We start from the raw sequence: 21,513 nt of genomic DNA, 5'->3' as shown, positions 1-21,513 counted from the left end.
AGGATTGCTGGTATCCAACAACTGCTATTATCAAGCTGGCTGATCAATTAGTCTCATTATGAATTCTTCCAGGAAAAAATCAAGAGGTAAAAAGCTGTATTTGTAGCTAATATTTAAGGTAAAGATTTGAATATACACCAATAATTTAAGGTAGAAACTGGAAAGTATTAAATATTTGTCAAGGTAATTAAAAATGTAAAAGTTTATTTTATTTACCTAAATGGAATTATAATCCTTTGATATTATTCAGTTGATTTCCACAATCTTTACCTTGACAAATCATATAATCTTATCATCTCCCTTGCCTCCACACAACAATCCTCAGACTCCGGCCAGCACTTTCATCTCTAAACCCTGAGTTCATTCTAAAACTTGAAACATGATGTAGAAGGTGGTGATCTCCAGTTTACTCCTGATGCCACTTGCTTGTGAGGTCAGAAATGGAAGAAGAGGCCAGGCTTCCAAGAAGGAGCTAGATAGGTATCTTATGGATAGGGGAATCAAGGGATATGGGGACAAGACAGGAACCAGGTATCGATAGTAGATGATCAGCCATGATCTCAGAATGGTGGTGCAGGCTCGAAAGGGCCGAATGGTCTACTACTGCACCTATTGTCTATTGTCTATTAATATGTGGCTCAGCCACAGCACCTGTGGGGGCAGAGATGACCCAAAACGTTGAATGTTTATTTCTCTCCACAGATGCTGCCTGCTTTGCTAAGTTCTTCCAGAATTGTGTGTGTGTTGCTCAGGTTCTTGTAGCACTGGGATTTCTCATAGAGTTGAGACATCTGTACAAGAGGGATGGGTTGCATTGGAACCAGAATGGAACCAATATCCTTGCAGGGAAATTTACTAATGGTACATGGGAAGGCTTAAATTAGGTTAGCAGGAACAAGTTATGGGATTAAGCAGTACCCACTGAGGACATCATTAAGATAGCCAGGGACACAGTAAAGGCAGGGAAAGACTCAGTTAAACTGAACACAAGGAAATCTGCAGATGCTGGAAATTCAAGCAACACACACAAAATGCTTGTGGAACGCAGCAGGTCAGGCAGCATTGTTACGGATTCAGCAACAGTAAATATATAAGTGAGGCAGGGTTTTTTATAACAAATAAAACATTTATTAAACACTGAAAAACAAACCCCCAAAAGTAAACAAACCACTAACGTAACCGGAAATCAGCTGCTGTGCAGCAGCTTAAACAGTTCTTAAAGGAATAAAGCGAAAACTGTTCTTCAAAGTAGTACTGCAAAATTTCAAAATGCTTACAGTCCATTAAAGGGGAGACTTTTTAGACAATTTAAATTCTCTTTCCTGTCGTGTTGTTGCGGTTCCCAGTCGAACTATACTTTTCCCAGAGAATTTACGAAGATGAAAATGAAACGGCTTAAAGGCACTGACCTTTTCTTTACAAAACTGTACCCAACCCTTTCTGCTATTATTTACAGGGGTTACCACGGGGACAGCCAATGAATTCCTTCCGAATGAGGATCAAACAAGGTCGAACCTGTTTCACCATCGAAATCGACTTTCCCCGATCTTTTAGCTCCCGAACTCCGATCTTCACTCTCCACTGATTTTTAACTGGCAGTATTATAAAGAAACTGCTGGCAATGACCTTTTAAACTTAAGGCATTAAATAAAACTCCACCTTTCAACCAAACTGCATCATAATATTGGACCACGCAGTGGCATGGGGTCAAAATGGCCAATCCAGCCACGAACTGCCCCTCCTTTTATACCCTGTTAAAAAAAAACCTGTCACATGACCTCTACTGGCGGGAAAATGATGTCACTCCACCATCACAAGACCACTACCTTAGGTCCAGCATATCTTCAACCGCACTGTCATGTGACAAGTACAAGATACCCATGGGTACGTAACAGCATCTATAAGGAGAAGCACTGTCGACGTTTCGGGCTGAGACCCTTCGTCAGGACTAACTGAAAGGAAAGATATTAAGAGATTTGAAAGTAGGAGGGAGAGGGGAAAATGTGAAATGATAGGAAAAGACCGGAGGGGGTGGGGTGAAGCTGAGAGCCAGAAAGGTGATTGCACCTCCTCCCCTCCTTGCCCCATCCCTGATATATTTAGTTTTTTTCCACCTCCCTTTTCTTTCTCTCTTTCTGCCCAACACTCTGCCTGTTCTCCATCTCCCTCTGGTGCTCCTCTCCACCTTTCTTTCTCCCTAGGCCTCCCATCCCATGATCCTTTCCCTTCTCCAGCTCTGTATCCCTTTTGCCAATCACCTTTCTGGCTCTCAGCTCCCCCCCACCAGCCCCTCTGGTCTTCTCCTATCATTTTGCATTTTCCCCTCCCCCTCCTACTTTCAAATCTCTTACTATCTTTCCTTTCAGAAAGTCCTGACGAAGGGTCTCGGCCTGAAATGTCGACAGTGCTTCTCCCTTTAGATGCTGCCTGGCCTGCTGCGTTCCACCAGCATTTTGTGTCAGTTAAACTGAATTCATTTAGTTCCTCAAGGTTTAACAGGCAAGGCAGATGAACTCAGAGTATGGATGGTCTTCGATAATATCAGCATAACAGAAACATGGCTGAGAGGAAGGCAGGACTGATGGATCAGTATTCCTGGATACAGATATTGTAGGTGAGATGGAGGTACAGATAAGAGAGGAGGCATAACAGCAGTATTCAGAGATTTCATTCTTGGATGAGGGATGTGGATAGAACAGTAACAAACAGGGGAGAGCTATTCTAGTGGGGTTGTATTGTAGTCCCCCCAGTAGACAGTGGGAAATTGAAATGCAGGTATGTAGAGAAGTTGCTCATTGCTGTAAGAATAATAGGGCTCTATTATTGGGAGATTTAATTTCCCCAGTAATGACTGGGCCACCCAAAGTGTTAAGAGTCTGGACAGGGTGGAATTTGTGAAATGAGCCCAGGAATGTTTCCTGAATCAATATATAGAAGTCCCTACTCAGGAATTGGAATCAGAATCAGGTTTAATATCACCAGCATATGTTGTGAAATTTGTTAACTTAATGGCAGCAGTACAATGCAATACACGAGAATATAGAAAAATAAATAAGTAAATCAATTACAGTAAGTATATATATATGTATATTAAATAGTTAAATTAAAAATAGTGCCAAATCAGAAATAATAAAAACAAAGTGATGTAGTGTTCGTGGGTTCAATGTCCATTTAGAAATTGGATGACAGAGGGGAAGAAGCTGTTCCTGAATCACTGAGTGTGTGCTGTCAGGCTTCTGTCCCTCCTTCCTGACGGTAGCAATGAGAAGAGGGCATGTCCTGAGTGATGGGGGTCCTTAATAATGGGCACTGCCTTTCTGAGGCATTGCTTCTTGATGCAATACTGGGCTTCCTCTTAGGGAAAGAGGCAGGGTCAATAACAGAAGTGGCAGTCCGGGAGTACGTTGGTTCTATGGATCAATATTTGATTAGTTTTCAGATAGTGTTGGAGGAGTATGGGCCAGGTCCACGGGTTAGGATCCTAAAGCTGATTTTGGGGAATTAGACATGCAGAGGTTGATTAGGAGAGCCTTTTTGAAAAGAAAGGAATGAATGGTGAGAGGGTGGCTTTAAAGAATGTGATAGCAAGAGTCCAGGAGCAGCATGCTCTACAAACCTGGAAAGTTTAGGAAACCTTGGCTGATGGGAGATATTGAGGCTTTGGTCAGGAAAAAGGAGGATGAGGTTGCTCTGGCAAGGTGAAGGAGAATCCCAAGGCCTTCTGCAGATACATTAAAACAAAAGGGTAGCAAAGGACAAAATTCGTCCATGTGAAGATCAATACGGTCACCTATTCATGGAGCTGACAGAGATGCAGCTGATCTTAGATTGATTTTGTTGTATATGTTTTTACTTGAGAAACAGACACAGAGACTATAGAACTGAGGCAAAACAGTAGTGAGTTTGTGGACAATACCAAAGAAGAGGTGATTGCTGTCTTGAGAAAAACTAGGATGGACAAGTCCCCAGATCCTTACAACCTATCCCTTTGGATCTTGTGGGAGGGTAGTATATAAACTGCAGGGTCCCTAGCAGAGGTATTTAAAATATGTTTTGCCATGAGTGAGGTGCCAGAAGTCAGGGGGATAGCTAATGTTTTCCCATTGTTTAAGAAAGTCTCTAAGAATAAGCTGGGAAAGTACAGGCCAGTGAGCCTGACATCAGTAGTCGGTAAATTATTGGAAGGTATTCTAAGGGACTAGATACACAGGACCTGATTAGGGATAGTTAAAAGGGCTTTGAGCACGGTAGGTTGTGACTAACCAATCTTACATAGAGTTTTTCGAGGAGGTTACCAGGGCAATTGATGAAGAAAAGATAGTGGATGTTGTCTACAAGGACTTTAGCAAGGTTTCACAATTCCTACATGGGAAGCTGACTCAGAATGTTCCATCACTTGGCATTCAGGATGAAGTAATAAATATTATTCAACATTAGCTTAGCAGGAGAAGCCAGTGAGTGGTGGTAGATTGCCTCTCTCACTGGAGGCTTGTGACTATGGTGTGCAGCAAGGATCAATGTTGGATCCATTGTCATCCTTATTAATGATTTGGATGATAATGTGGTAAACTGGATCAGTAAGCTTACAGATGACACTGGAAATGGGGGTATAATGGACAGAGAGGAAGGATATCAAAGCTGGCGGTGGGATCTTGATCAACTTGAAAAATGGTCTAAAAACGGCAGATAGAATTTAATGCAAATAAGCGTGAGGTGTTGCATTTTGGGAGGATGGACAAGTTAAGGACTTAAACAATGATCAATAGGGCACTGTTAAGTGCATTAGAACAAAGGGATCTAGGAATACAGATCCATAATTCCTTGAAAGTGGCATCACAAGTAGATAGTGTCATAAGAAGAGCTTTTGGCACATTGGCCTTAATAAATCAAAGTACTGAGTACAGGAATTGGGATGTTCTGTTGAAGTTGCATAAGACGTTGGTGAGACCAAATTTGGAGTATTGTGTACATTTTGGACACCTACCTACAGGAAAGATATCAATAAGATTGAAAGAATACAGAGAAAATTTACAGCGACTATTGCAGAACTTGATTATCTGAGTTATGGGGCAAGTTGAATAGGTTAGGATGTTATTCTGTGAAGATTAGGAGACTGAAGGAAGATTTGATGTAGATATACAAAATTATGAGGGGTATAGATAGGATAAATGTCTCTATCCTCTGAGGTTGGGTGGGACTAGACTAGAAGTCATAGGTCAAGGGTGAAAAGTGAAACATTTAAGGGGACCCTGAGGGGGAACTTCTTCTCTCGGAGGGTTGGGCAAGTGTGAAATAAACTGCCAGCAGAAGTAATGGATGTGGGTTCAATTTCAACATGGAAAGCTACTGCCCAGGTTCAGGTGAACGGGACTAAGCAAAATAACAGTTTGGTATGCACTAGGTGCACCGAAGTGTCTTTTTCTGCAATGTAGTGCTCTACAACTCAAACAGTAAAAGTGTGATTAGAGAGAGAGTACATTCCTGTATAGATCAGCAGGATTGCCTATGTCTTGAGCCCCAAAAGATGGGTGGGTCTTCTCTCAAATATTTCTCCTTTAGGTTTACTGAGGAGAAAATAACGGTTACCCAAGAGATAAGGGAAACAACCTCTTGGAGGACGTTCATGTTTCCAGGAAGGAGGTACAGTGCAGGTGAATCCCCAGGTTCCGATAAGAGTGCATGCTAAGGCTTTGTAGGGGAGGATAAAGAGGAAAAGACAGGGGCCCTTGCAGAGATACTTATTTCACTGTTAGCCACTGGTGAAGTTCCTGGTGATGGGAAGGAGACTAGTGTTGCTCCATTGTTTAAAAAATGTAGCAAGGACTAGCCAAAGGATCTATAGGCCAGTCAGCCAAATGTCATTTGTGGGGAAGTTACTGGCGGGAATTCTAAGGGATAGGTCCTAATGGTATTTAAATAGCCAGAGTCTGACTAAAATCTATAAATTTGCTGATGGTACAACCATTGTTGGTAGAACCTCAGATGGAGTTGAGAGGGGGCACAGGAGTGAGATATGCCAAATAGTGGAGTGGTGCCGCAGCAATAACCTGGCACTCAACGTCAGTAAGACGAAAGAGCTGATTGTGGACTTCAGGAAGGGTAAGATGAAGGAACACATACCAATCCTCATAGAGGGATCAGAAGTGGAGAGAGTGAGCAGTTTCAAGTTCCTGGGTGTCAAGATCTCTGGGGACCTAACCTGGTCCTAACGTATTGATGCAACTATAAAGAAGGCAAGACAGCAACTGTACTTCATTAGGAGTTTGAAGAGATTTGATATGTCAACAAAAATACTCAGAAAATTTCTATAGATGTATCATGGAGAGCATTCTGACAGGCTGCATCCCTGTCTGGTATGGGGTGGGGGGGGGGGAGGGGGGCGGCTACTGCACAGCACTGAAAGAAGCTGCAGAGGGTCATAAATTTAGTCCGCTCCAGGAGTGGTGTGTCAGAAAGGCAGCTTCCATTATTAAGGACCCCCAGCACCCAGGGCATGCCCTTTTGTCATTTTTACCATTAGGTGGGAGTACAGAAGCCTGAAGTCACACACTCAGCAATTCAGGAACTGCTTCTTCTCCTCTGCCTTCCAATTCCTAAATGGACATTGAACACTACCTCACTTTTTTAATATATATTATTTCTGTTTTTGCACAACTTTTTAATCTCCAATATACATATACTGTAATTGATTGCTTGATTTCTGCTAGATTATGTATTGCATTGAACTGTTGCTGCTAAGTTAACAAATTTCAGAACACATGCGCATGATAATAAATCTGATTCTGATTCTGAGTCAGCATGGCTTTGTGCATAGGAAACCACGTTTGACAAACCTTTGAGAGCTATTTAAAGAGATGACAAAAATGGGAGATGAGCGTAAGGCAGTGGATGCTGTTTATTTGGACCAGCAGAGCCTTCAACAAGGTTTTACATGGTTGGCTGGTCTAGAAGGTTAGAGTTGGATGATCAGCCATGATCATACTGAATGGCGGTGCAGGCTCGAAGGGCCGAATGGCCTACTCCTGCACCTATTTTCTATGTTTCTATGTTTCTATGTCTCATGGAATCTAGGAAGAAGTATCCAGATGAATTTAAACCTGGCTCAGAGGTAGGAAGCAAACTATGTAATTGAAAAATATAATTGAATGATGTAATTTAACAACTATGGGGTTAAGTATAGGATGAGAGAGAAAAGTTTAAAAGGGACCTGAAAGGAAACTTTTTCACATGGAATGAATAGTAAAATTTAAGAAGCACTGGAATAGGTATGCGGAGAGGCAGGACCTAGAGGGAAATAGGCCCAATGCAAGAAATTGGGATAATGTGAGCACTGTGGTCAGCATAGACTTGAGTCAACAGGCTTATCTCCATGTTGCTTTGCTCTACAACTCTACCACCCTAGAGAATTTGCACCATAATCCTTCACAGTCAATAGATCTTTTACTTTAGGATACAGCGCAATGCGCAGAATCAAATGTACCCTGTGTCCTTTATTGTTACCTTTCTCCCCACCTTCTGGTGTATCAGGTGGCAACCTTCCTGCTTCTTTAGCATTTGTCTATCTTTTACGAGGCCAGGTTGCTTGCCTGATGCTTAACCCAGCACCGATGGAAAGCGTGCAAAGAGCTGACAGATTGAGACCTGGGACCTCTCACCTTTAAGTCCAGTGCAGATGCCACTTCACCACTGCCCAGCTAAAGTCCCCTACAGCAGCTTATTATGCCAGTTTGTTGTGTACTCAGGGACAGAATACAACCGAATGAACTACTTGACAACCTCCCAGCTCAGCTGGCCTTGCAAAATTCTTCTCCTAATCAGATGGGGTCTACAGTCTACAATGGGGGAAGAAGCCAGATGTAAGTCCACTCATAGAGTCACACTTCACAGACAGTGCAATCCATGGATGTATCTTTCCCTTCGGCAGGACAAAGCCCAATAGAAGTGGCAGTTCATTCATATTCAGGTAAGGATGAATGGTCCTCAACTTTGTCCCAAGCCCATCTAACGTCAACATGAGCAAGAAAACTAGCTCCTGTGTAATGCCTGCTTTCTTCCCTCTGCTGTGAATCAGTGCTCCTCCATGTTGGAAAACTCCTGGAGGTAGCAAGGGCACTGGATGTAATCTGAGTGGGGAGTTTAACATCCACATCCAAGAGGAGCTTGTTTACATTACCACTGATGGCAGGCAGGCTTGAGGGGACCTGCTGGCCTAATCTTCCTCATATTTTCCTGGTGTTGTGAACTAAGCAGTTTTGGTAATTGTTACTAGTGTTTGGTAGGGAAAAAGGATAATTTCTGACAAGGCATAATAATTGCCAGTTTACTGCTGAAGGAGGCTAAAATTATGTCTCAGGTTTTCTTGAGATATCTTACAATCTATAATACCACACACTCTTCTCCTTGTCTTTATCCTGAAGTTAATAATGAGGGATACAATTTTAATTTTGGCATTTTTTTGTTTCACTTTGGCACATATACTTTGCACCCTTTCCCTTGTCAGGCCTGTGTAATCTTGACAACGAAATAACATGCAACAGTTCTAGTGAAATCTGTTCTTATAATGATGATTCAATGTTTGCTTCCACAGAAAGTACTGGGAAAGCAACACCTAATATCTGCTCCCTAAATATAACCTAAAACATCACAAGTACCTGCAGAGCAATCTGGCAATTCATAGAGTCTTGTGCAATGCATGTAGTCCAATGGTTCAATGAATATTGAACTCTTACAGCTTAGGTTATAAGAATTCTATATCCGTTTTTAATTGGAAACCTTCTCTGTACAAATAACTAATTTACATGACCTAACCAGAAAACTAAAATGTAAGAAATTTACTTCGTCCTAAATCCAAAAACACATGACTTTACTTAAAATGAGATGATGAAGCTATTGCAGCAACAGAGCTGCAGGTCTGGTTTCATCTTCCTTCCCAGACGTATCGTTTGTGGATATCAAGATGCGGCCGGTACAATAAATGGCACCTTAAGTTAAAGCAGTCCTGGTGGAACTCTATTGGTAAGCAATGCTCTATAATTTTGTAATTTGAGCCTTGTAGATCAAATAACTGAGCTAAAGTTTCAATTCCAATGCAACTTATATGATAGAAATATGCAGTTGTAACAGAAATGGAAGAACTTATAATTTCTAAATGTATTACATTCCCCATGAATACTTAAAGATCCGGTAGCTTTATTTAATTTAATACATTGAAAAGGACACTCCCTCAATCGTCAGTGCTGTCCACAGTTGAAATCAAGGAAGCTCTACCACATCCCCTTTTATTAAATTTGTTCCTTTATTGCATCCAGGTGAATGGTTGTACTCTTGGGCAAATTATTTAGCAGACTGCGACTGTTCTGCTTGCTCTCCCAGAATGGAGGAAATTAAATGATATTTCCTCTTTCTGAGGTTGGCATTTGAGCTACCTCCGTGGAATAGCAGTGAGCAACAAAGTACGAAATGTGATAGAGATCAGCAGCAGTAGTCTACAATGGTTATGAAATTTCTGAATGGATTCCATAACCTATGGACTCACTTTCAAGGATTCTACAATGTATGCTCTCAGTTATTTATTGATTGATTGGTTGCAAAGTGTGACTTCTTTTCAACATTAGTTCTTTATCATTGTGGTGCTTTCCCATTGATTTTGGTGTGTTTCTCTGTACTCCTGTGAATGCCTGCAAGAAAGTGAATCCTCAGGTTAGTACATGGTACCATATATGTACTTTGATAATAAATTTAGTTTGAACTTTGAACTTCACGGTTGTGAAGCTGAAAGTAACAACTACACTGACCTCCATGGCAAACCAGATAAGGCATACATGTGAGAATGCATTTAAGGTTAACCTATTCTCAACGAAGACCAAATATGGTCTGAGTGGCTGTCCTTCAAATATCATGCTTTGAGGGGGAGAAAAAGGTAAGAAAAAATGTTAGTGGTACTGTGAATAAGTAAGATGTATTGTTTTACAGCCATTGGTTTGAAAAAGTTATGCAAATGTCATGAGATGCACAACTGTTGACATCATTTGGAGAGGATACCAGTTTCTTTAACTTGGCTGTCTTCAGGGAAAAGAAGGGGAATAATGAAACTCACTGACATGTCTATACTGACAATTGCAATGGCATTCACTTAATGAGCTTATATATTTCTTTACAATAAATATGCTCTCTTAGCAACCATAAAACTCAATAATTCATTCGAGTCATTCAAGTGCCATTGGTGTCTTTACAATCTCTTTCAGCATGTCATTAAAGGTGGAAAAGGAAAGATAGTTTAATCGTCATGAAAGGAAAATCTCACTGGCCATTAAAAAAAAATCCATTCATGGTCTTGCTGGGAAGGCCAGCATTTAATATCCATTCTCTAGTGCATTTAAGAAAATGATAATTAGCTACCTTCTTGAACTGTTATAGTCCTTGTGTAGAAGATGGCCTCACAGTGTTATTTGGCAGGAATTTGCAGGATTTGGATCCAGAATCAAATATGGATTGCTGATATTTTTTTCAAGTTTGGATTTACGACTTGAAGAGGAACTTGCAGAAATGTTTAATACTCCTGTTGCCTTTTGTTCTTGTCTGTTGTTGAGGTCATGGATTTGGAAAGTGCAGTTTGAGCAGCCTTGGTGGAAACCCAGAGAGCCATATGTTTCTTCTACAACTGGTGCCAAGGAATTGTTTTAGATCCACTTGAGAGAACAAACTGAGCACCTTAATATTTCATCTGCATTCCAATCACTACAGGGTAACTGCTTGACATGTGGAAGAATGGCACTTTTCTAACTTCTCATCCTCACCAGTAAGAAATTGTTTAATCAAAAATAATTGTCCTGGCCTGCATTATGTGTGGTACGGTTAATTAGAATGGTTTACTCTGTAAATATGTAATTAAATTTACCTGCAGGGTGTTTAAGAATCCACAATGTTTCCCAAAGCATTGAATGCTTAATGACACGAAAGCACCAAGGTTAGATGAAGAAGAATGCAAAACATTTCAGCCAAAGCAGATTAAACATAGGTCTGTCAACGTTATTTCTTTGGACAGAAAAAGCAGCAGTTTTGATATTATCTGAGTATAATTCCAATGGAAATTAAGAACCAAAAGGCCCCATCTTTATTGTTAGGCAAATCAGTTAGACCAACAAATGACCAAAACTTAAAAGATCTGGGGCTCAGCTTTCATCTGTCTGGGTCCATTTGTTGCTCCATGTATGTGTTTATTTATGTATTGTGTTGTTTTGTTCATGCTGTGAAAATGGAAAGGCCAAGCCAGTTAAACTCTTTAGTTATCTCTCCAAAATTTCAATGAGCTTTTCTTCACTTGTATAATTTATAGCAAAAACAAACAAAAACACAAAGCATGAAATCCTTCTAACACATTGGGGATATGTATTCCTTAATGTTAAACAAGATTCCAATAACAAATGCCCAACATCAAGTCAAACTGTTGGCAAATTCATTGAAATCAGATACATTTGGTACTTCTGACATATTCAGGATTTCAGTTTCTTTATATCCTTGAGCATTAGAAAGATTGAAAAGTGATACAGTTTTAAAAAAATGTTTTCCATTTGTTAATATACATCAGGAGCATTTACTAGTTACCTGGTGAATTTGATTTGTAGAAAACCAAAATGAATGCTGAAGAAATTTTGATCGAAATAGATATAAGAAGTAAAGATATATGTTAGTGGAACTTGTTATTTTCTGTCTATTCTGTCGAAAGTAGTCACTATCCTGAATTAAGATTGTGGGAAAAAAGACTGTCCTGAACAATCTACCAACGCTCTACCAGATGAACATCTACCTAGGACCATTCTGCCAGTTACTTCAATTCTTTCCTCTCACACAAAAAACCCCAGCAAATGCTGGAAGTACTCAGCAAGTCAGACAAGATATGTGCAGAATAAAAGCAGTTAATGTTTTATGGTGATAACATTTTATCGGAACTGATATGAACTATGATGTTATAGAGTATGGGTCAGAGTATTATGTCACACAGCACAGAAAAATCCCCTTCAGTCACCCATTTATGGCAATCCCACTTTGTTTTCCCCACATTTCCATCAATTCCTTCTGGATTCTACCAATTATTTAGATATTAGGGAAAAGGTGTAAACTCCACATGACATCACCAAGGGTCAGAATTTGGGTAAATGGTGCTCTGTGGCACCAGCTCGACCAATTTCACCACTCTGCTATATCTAATATACTTTGCTTTACCAGTCATGATGAAAAAACTTCTCAGATAAGAAATTTATTCCTTATTGTTCTAAAGTTCATTACATTGGAAATTGACTCTGATTTACAAATGATGCTATAAACGGCAATTATAAATCTGTAGCTGTTACATTTACTTTCTTTAAAAGGTCGTCTTTGTTAACTATGACTGATACAGAGAAGAAAATAAAATTACATTTTTTATCATGATCAACTATGCATTACCATGGGCAATTGCTGTTTTGTTTCAGGAACTTTGTTCTTATCAATAAAAAAACAGAACAATAACATAATATTAGAAAATGTGTTGGGGCTTCTGTTTTGTTTCCAATTTAACAGAAAACTGACAGCGATTATAATATTTGCAGAAAGTCTACACAGGGTGCGTGTGTGTGCGTGTGTGTGCGTGTGTGTGCGTGTGTGTGCGTGTGTGTGCGTGTGTGTGTGTGTAAGAGAAAAAGGAAAAAAAGAAAAACATGAACTCCTCTTGATTACAACCTATTTAATATCCAGAAATCTATTGATCCCATTTGAACATGCATCATCACTGAGAAATGATAATCCACTTAGGTGGTGAAGTTCAAGGATTCCTCAGCCTTGGAGTGAAAAAAAATTCTTCTCATCTCTGTCGGGAATGGTAGACCTCTTATCTTGAGGCTATGGTCCTGATTACCAGCTGAGTGACCTTCTTACCTGAAAGGCAAACCACAAAAGCAGAATCTCAAATCCCATAATGATGCCCTGGAACATTTCAATAGCTTGTTTTTTTAACGTATCTCATAATTAGCTTTTTAAAAAATCTATTTTAATAGATTTAAGTAAAATAAAATAGTAGGGATTGAAAAGTAGAAAAGATGATACTATTCAAAACACCTTAAAATGAAAGGAAATGATAATGGCATATATATATTTTCCATTGTCCATTTCCCAGCTGAAATCTGCAAGAGAAGCATAAAAACATAGAAACATAGAAAACCTACAGCACAATACAGGCCCTTTGGCCCACAATGCTGTGTCACAAACCTGTGGCCATCAAACTTTACAACTCCTCCCTCAGAGTGTCAGACACCCTGAGCCAATAGGCTGGTCCTGGACTTATTTCCACTTGGCATGATTAACTTATTATTATTTAATTATTTATGGTTTTATATTGCTATATTTCTTCACTATTCTTGGTTGGTGCAGCTGTAACGAAACCCAATTTCCCTCGGGATCAATAAAGTATGTCTGTCTGTCTGTCTGTTGAACATGAACTTACTTAGAAATTACCTAAGGCTACCCATAGCCCTCTATTTTTCTAAGCTCCATGTGCCTATCCAGGAGTCTTTTAAAAGACCCTATTGTATCCACCTCCACCACCGTTGCTAGCAACCCATTCCACGCACTCACCACTCTTGGTGTAAAAAAACTTACCCCTGACATCTCCTCTGTACCTACGTCCAAGCACCTCAAAACTGTGCCCTTTCATGTTAGCTATTTCAGCCCTGGGGAAAAGCCTCTGACTATCCACACGATCAAAGCCTCTCATTATCTTGTACACCTTCATCAGGTCACCTCTCATCCTCTGTTGCTCCAAGGAGAAAAGGCCGATTTCACACAACCAATTCTCATAAGGTATTCTCCCCAATCAAGGCAACATCCTTGTAAATCTCCTCTGCACCCTTTCTATGGTTTCCACATCCTTCCTGCAGTGAGGCAACCTGAACTGAGCACAGTACTCCAAACGGGGTCTGACCAGGGTTCTATATAGCTGCAACATTACCTCTCGGCTCCTAAACTCAGTCCCACGGTTGATGAAGGCCAATGCACTGTATGCTTTCTTAACTACAGAGTCAACCTGTGCAGCAGCTTTGAGTGTCCTATGGACTCGGACCCCAAGATTCCTCTGATCCTCTGCACTGCCAAGAGTCTTACCATTAATACTATATTCTGCCATCTTATTTGACCTACCAAAATGAACTGCCTCACACTTATCTGAGTTGAACTCCATCTGCCACTTCTCAGCCCAGTTTAGTATCCTATCAATGTCCCACTGTAACCTCTGACAGCCTTCTACACGATCCACAACACACTTAACCTTTGAGTCATCAGCACATTTACTGACCCATCCCTCCATTTCCTCATCCAGGTCATTTATAAAAATCACGATGAGAAGGGGTCCCTGAGGCACACCACTGGTCACCAACATCTATGCAGCATATGACTCATCTACAATCATTCTTTGCCTTCTGTGGGAAAGCCAGTTCTGGTTCCACAAAGCAAGGTCCCCTTCGATTCCATGCCTCCTTACTTTCTCAATGAGCCTTGCATGGGGTACCTTATCAAATGCTTTGCTGAAATCCATATACTGTACACTATATCTGCTGCTCTATCTTCAACAATATGTTTAGTTTACTAAGAGTTAAAAAAAGTCATGTTAGCCCATGGCCTCCTCTACTCCCACGATGACGTCAAAATCAGGTTGGAGGTGTACCACCTCATATTCTCTCTGGATAGCTTCCAACCTGATGGCATAAACATCGATCTCTCCAAATTGCATTATTACTTAGTTCCCATTCCCTCTTCTCTCTTTTCCATTCCCCATTCTGTCTCCCCTCTCACCCCTTCTCCTCTTATTGCCTGCCCATCACTTCCCTCTATTCCCCTCCTCCTTTCCTTTCTTCCATGTCCTCTCCTATGAGATTCCTCCTTTTCCACCATCATCTCTATCACCTATCATTCCTACGCCTCTACCACACACCTCTTCCCTCACCTATCACCTGCCAGCTTTTACTCTTTCCCTTCCTCCCATCTTCTTTACTCTGACATCTATTCTTTTCTTTCCAGTCCAGATGAAGAATTTAGGCCCAAAACATCAACTACTTATTCCCCTCCTTAGATGCAGGAGTTCCTACAACAATTTATGTGTACTGCTCAAGGTTTCCAGCATCCGCAGAAACTCCTGCATCTATTCAATTAAGCATTTTTAAAGAATACTTCCCAGAACAATATAGAGAAAGAGATAGGTAGAAGAAATAGAATAGAGAGATGCAAAGTTTTGGAAAACCCATTATCAATGGAAAAAAGAATCTAAGGATGAACCATCATATCAAATAATAATTTACACTTTTCATAGTTAAGGATGAGAAATAATTTGGAACCGGTCTTTGAGAGGACCAAAGGTAGACATACAAAGGGCAATTTTAATTTAAGCAAGTTTTCCTGGACCTTGGTTATCTTGGTAGGCAATATCCTTGTATTGGTTTTAAATATCTAAGGGCTGACAGTCAAAAGCAGCAGAGGTCTCTGACTCAATAGTAAATGGCTTTTCAGTGTTCAATGACACCATCTACAATGGATAAATTTTTCTGGTTATGGTTAATGCAATTCAACAAATCAAACTTAAAGCTTGTTTTCTTACATTATTTTCTGTGAAAGTGAAAATTAACAAAATGGAAGAGAGTTAATTTGTATTTGTGATGAAGAAACTGCTGGTTATGATGGTAACTTCTAATGGATCTTTCATGTTCATTTACTTTCTGCACAAAAATAAATACCTCAATATTATTATTTCCTCTTTTAAACCAGCTGGTGAGGAGTCAATTGCAACCCAAAGAGAAGAGACACTTCTGAAGTGCAGAAGAGTGCTTTTTTTAAAAACTGGGTAGTTCACTCACAATAAAATACGCAAATGCCATTTTGTTCATGCAGGTTTGCTTGAGTTTCGATGTGAACACACTGGACGAATATCTCACTATTCCAGTCTCACCCAGTGACTGTACATTATCAGGCAGTCACATAGACTTTATTTGATGGATCTTTAAACCCTTTTTAATTACATTCCCAGAACGTGAGTATTGTTGGCATGGTCGACATTTACTGCCCACCTCTAGTTGCCTTATTTTAAAGCAGCTGAATGGCTTTACCCCAAATTCCCGTCAGCTGAACAGCAGAGGTAAACTTAAGCCAAATCTTAATAAATTAATTCAAACTTTATTATTTCATATATTTGTTCTTGCAATAAGTTTTAGTATTTAGTTTCATTACTGAATGTTTATTTGTGGCAAATTTTGTTTCCATTGTGCTTTTTTTATATAAGAAAAATGTAGCAAAATTGGTGCCTAATGGAACAACGCACAAAAATGTCAATGGCAAACCTGTCAAAAAAGCATCTTATCATTACAGCTTTTACAAAATTGCAAAACACTGAAAGGAATCATCATGTTTTATTTCAATGTTCAGGTTCTGAATCTAATCACATAACACTGGATATCTTCTAAGCTCATGTATTTCTTTAGCAATGGCAGATTTGAGGAACATTGAGTTCCATTTAAGATATTATTGCAATCTGCAAATATTAGAAATGCAGAAAGCCCAAGGTATAAAAATCTCATATTGTACAATAGACTATAAGCTTCTATTGTTTGTGAAGCCACAGGTGCACTCATCTGTTCCTGATCATCAAAGGCTGCATTGCAATAGTTTGTACAGCTACAGTATGTATAAAGTTCATCAATCAGGTGCAGGGGCTGCTCAAGAAAGATAAGCTAAGGTATTACTTGCTTTCACAACTTCAAGATAAGTCAATAAGAGAAAATGTTCCCGGTTTCTTCAAAATGCCTGGCATTTCTTGTGATAAACAGTTATGTTAAGAGATTTATTACTGTAATTATTGCACATTGAAGCATAAAACTGCTTGTTCATAAACATTTTGCTGCCTTTGATCTGACAGCTGGTAAAGTTTACTGGTTGGGCTTTCAGTTATCACTATGAATTAAAGTTGTTAGCATGTACCGGTATGTTGGCTTGACATTGTTGTTACCATTCTCTGGAAAGCCATGGCATTTGACACAAGACCATTTAATGTACTTTACAATGCAGGTGTTCCTCTATGTAACTGTAGTCTTCATTTAATCTGAATTTATAGGCATCACCAAGAACAGAATGTAATATTTTGGAAGTCTAATGTTGAAATGCAAGAAAATGGTTAGAAATGTTTAGATATTGACAAGAGAGACAGTAAGAAAGGAGCAAACTGGAAGAGGAAACATTCTGGAAATGGAGACTGAATCTATGTTAAACACATGAGGTGCAACTCATCAAAAGGAAGAGTAAATTACCAATGTATTTTTAATGTTATGCTCATGTATCTTTATATTTTAATTCAGAAAGCAGGCATTTGACTGCGCAGACTTACCAGTGAGTGCACTGTATGAACAGAGGCTACATTGGCCTCAATATTGGCAAGTATTTGCGGTAAATGGCAGAGAAAAACCATTGATCACTGGCTGTAAAGGAAGACCCTGAAAAAGACCAAATGATGTGTGTGGATGGGGCTTCCTTTTCCTGCAAGCGTGTTGATCCCTGATGCCCAGAACATGCGATGCCATCAATCAGACTGAAAGTATTCTCAGAGACAATCTGTCAGGATGCAAAAAAAAACCATAATTGTTAATTATTTTAAAAAAAATATTTTACAGTGCACTGTTAAAGATTCAAACCTGATGATGCTGAAGCTGAATTACCATAAGTATCATTAAAAACATATTAAAAATGCAAAGAAATAGCACAGGTATCATAGCAAATCGCTGAAGATTTTTGTCTGCCACACCATACAAGTTAATCAAAACTCTGACGGCAGATTGAGAATAAACATTCAGTTTCCCCATAGCATACTTGTTTGTGTGCCATGGCAAGGATTGGCAAGCAGAGAGCCAAGCATCAACAATGATACCAGACAATTTGAAACTCTCACTTTGATATCAGTTGCACACAGATATTGCTCAGATGAGGAAATGCATGTGGTTCACTTACAGAAGCAGGTCTGCAGTGATGATAATTAAAGTTGACCTGACATAACCTGAGCCTCTACCAGGTCCCCAAGCTTCTTTCGGAAGAGTGTAATGATAAATATTTATTGTGATATCAATGGCCTCTGTTTTCCTAAACTGATCTCTCTCTCTCTCTCTCTCTCTCTCTCTCTCTCTCTCACTAATTAATACTCACAAAATGCTAGAGGAACTCAGCGGGCCAGACAGCATCTACGGTATTGAAAAGAGTAAACAGCTGATGTTTCGGGCCGAGACCTTTCATCTGGACTCTGTCCTGATGAGTCCCTCTTCAGTCTCGATGAAAGGTCTCGGCCCGAAACATCAACTACTTACTCTTTTCCAAAAGTAAACAGGCCTACTTAGCATTCTGGGTGTATTATTTTGATTTCCAGCATCTGAAGATTTTCTCTTGTTTGTGTTGCTGAACTCTCTCTGATTGATTTGCCCAGTCCTCTCCATGTATGACACCATCCTCCAGTGATCATCTGTCCGAATACAGTCCTTTGTGGCTGCCTTGTCCCACAACCTTCTCTGCAAGTCTAAGGGGGCTGCTGTCCCCTCTGTAGATGAAGGACTTCTCTCCTTTCTACCACTCCACCAACAATCAGAAACCGTCGGGCCTATCCTCCCTTGTATGGCATCAGTCTTCACTGTTCGCCAGGTCACATTCAGTAAGAGGGTGTGAGTCTGAATTGGGTAGTAGTCAGTGATGTTGTCAACTTATTTAACCCACAGCAAAATTACAGCCGGGCTTATATTTATTTATTTAGAGGTAAAGTGCAGAACAGGCTCTTCTGTCTCAATGAGCGACCCACCTATATAACCCTAGCCTAATCACAGGAAAATTTACAGTGACCAGTTCCCTATGAATCAGTATATCTTTGAACAGCGGGAGGAAACCATAGCACCTAGAGGAAACCCACACGATCACGGTGAACGTATAAACAGGTGGCACCAGAGTTGAACTCCGAACTCCGACGCTGACTGTACAAGGGTCACGCCAGCCACTGCACTACCGTGTATCTCTAACCACTCAGTGCTTGCACACTCACCTGAGTTCATCCAGGAGCCATTCAGCAATGAGTATTCATCTGTAATACCTGCACAATCATTTGAAGGTTAGCATCCTTTGGTCTTTGAATCATCGCAATCATCCCTGCCACCACAGCACATTCAAGGTTCAAGATTCAAGATTGTTTAATGTCATTTCCGGAGCACAAGTGCAAAAGAGAAGGAAACAATTGTTACTCTGAGGATCCAAAGCAGCACAGTAAAAGCATAATAAAGAACATGATAATTTCTTATCATATTATCTATCAGAGGTTGATAGATCCTTGATTGGTCAGGGCATGAAGGGATACGGGGAGAAGGCAGGAGATTTGGGCTGAGAGGAAAATTGGATCTGCTATGATGACTTGGCAGAGGAGACTCGATGGGCCAAATGGCCTAATCCTGCTTCTATATCTTAAAAACACAATAAATATAAATATATGCGATAGCTTCTATACATAGGTTGATTGTATGTCCTTAAAATGATGCATCATAGGATTATCTGCATGGTACATAAGGTGACACTAACAGGAAATTATAAAGTAGTGGTGGTGGGGGTTTCACATGGGTCAGCAATGATTACGTAACCCAAGTAGCTATCTTTGTAGAGCTCCTGGTGATGCCAATGCAAATGTTGATTGAGATATGCACACCTGAATTTCCTGTCAACCATCCCACTCATGTTAGTAATGTGTGCCTGTGTGTTTAGGGAGAGTTAGGGGCGTAATTCTTCAACATGACAACAGGCAGCTTATGTTGTGGTCAAATAAATGAGAGCATCACTGGCATTACATGAGGTAAGTGGCCACCTGGGCAAAGTGCCATGAAGGTTCTACCCATGATGAATCAGTACCTACAGAATGTAAATTTGGACTGATTGCCTACCTATCTCAGGGTGGACACAATCAGTAGGCTCCATATGTACCTCAGTGTTAGGCTGGTGACTTGATGGTGTTATGTTACTTTCTTGTAAAAGTTAGAGTGATTAGTTCTTCAGAGGAGATGTGGATTTTCAATGCTTCATTCTGGTTACACCTTGTGTTTCTCATTTTCAAATATAGAGGAGAAGGACATTGTCTCTATTTTTATCTGCGTATACTTCTGAGGGTGCTGACTATAAAAATTCACTGTACTCTGCCCAAATGCCTGTTTGTCCAATTTGCTCCTGGTTTCTGACCTGAAGTGAAGTCACAACCTGGTTCTGATGGAGGTTCTCAGCCCGAAACGTTGACTATACACTTTTCCATTGGCCTGGTGAGTTCTTCCAGCCTTTTGTGCGTGTGGCTTGTCTCTAATCTCCTGGTGGCTGAACTTCAAGCAGTTCAGAAGAGCAGGAATTTCACTTCTTGGCACCAGAATGCTCAGCCCAAATTTAGGGCCCACACACCACATCTGAAAGTTTTGTATTACTCTTCATATGCATCTGTAGTGGAGCCCCAGGGTGATTGCTGATTAGTTTATATAATCATTGCTAATCTATACGGCTTGGTGACAGGGAAGATTGATAGCATTCAAAGACCAAAGGTTGCTGACATTCTGAAGATTGTGCAGGAATCAGAGATTAATCTCCTGGCAACTGCTGCAAATCAAAGCAAAATACAAACAGTATTAAAAATCCACTTGTTTATTAATTATAAGAAAACATTGGAGGGATAACATCATATGTATTCAGCCAAAACCGATGGTTCTAAAAGGACCAAATAAGTAGAAGGGTTAATGAGTAAATGACAGCTGGAGGTTAATTTACAAAGAGTCAAAGGGGCAACGAGAAAGAATTAGCTTGTTAACTCTTTGCACACTGAGTGAATGAAAGTAGGATCATTACAATATAGGTTTTTGTGTAGACTCATACTTTCAATGGCCCATGAAAAGCTTACGATAAATTGAGTGTGAAAATAAATAGCTGTGATGACACTTAGCTGTAATGTTGCATTTGCCATGCATTCCAAACCACTTACGGTGAAAAATGAAGCTGCCAATGTGGTATGCGAAGGTAAAACGGTGCTTACCGAGAGGAAAAATCACTTGCTAAATGTAGACATCTCAAATCTGACAGCATGCTCTACACAAGTCTGAATTACAGAAGAATTAGTTAAATTAATCTGTCATGAGGTACATGCTTATGGGGGTTGACATGTGAATCATTGTTGAGAAAGATGGCAAGGGTGCAGCCCTATACTGGAAAAATAGGTTTGTTTATAAAATAAAATAATTGACTACCTTTTCAGGAATGTGTTGCAATCATGCTTGCCTTTAGAAGGAACAGGTGGTAAATGATTTTTCATTAGTTTCAAGATCTTAGGCATCTTGGCCCATTTATAATCCCTATATATTAATTTGTTGTAATTCTGCTGTTCGTGTTACAATGAAAGCAGTAAGAAATATGAAGCAGTGTCAGTTCCTTGGCTTTTTGATTCTCCCAATACTTACCAAG

The sequence above is a fragment of the Hemitrygon akajei genome, chromosome 9 (assembly GCF_048418815.1).
Source record: "Hemitrygon akajei chromosome 9, sHemAka1.3, whole genome shotgun sequence".
NCBI lineage: Eukaryota > Metazoa > Chordata > Chondrichthyes > Myliobatiformes > Dasyatidae > Hemitrygon > Hemitrygon akajei.
Note: the sequence above shows the minus strand (reverse complement) of the source record.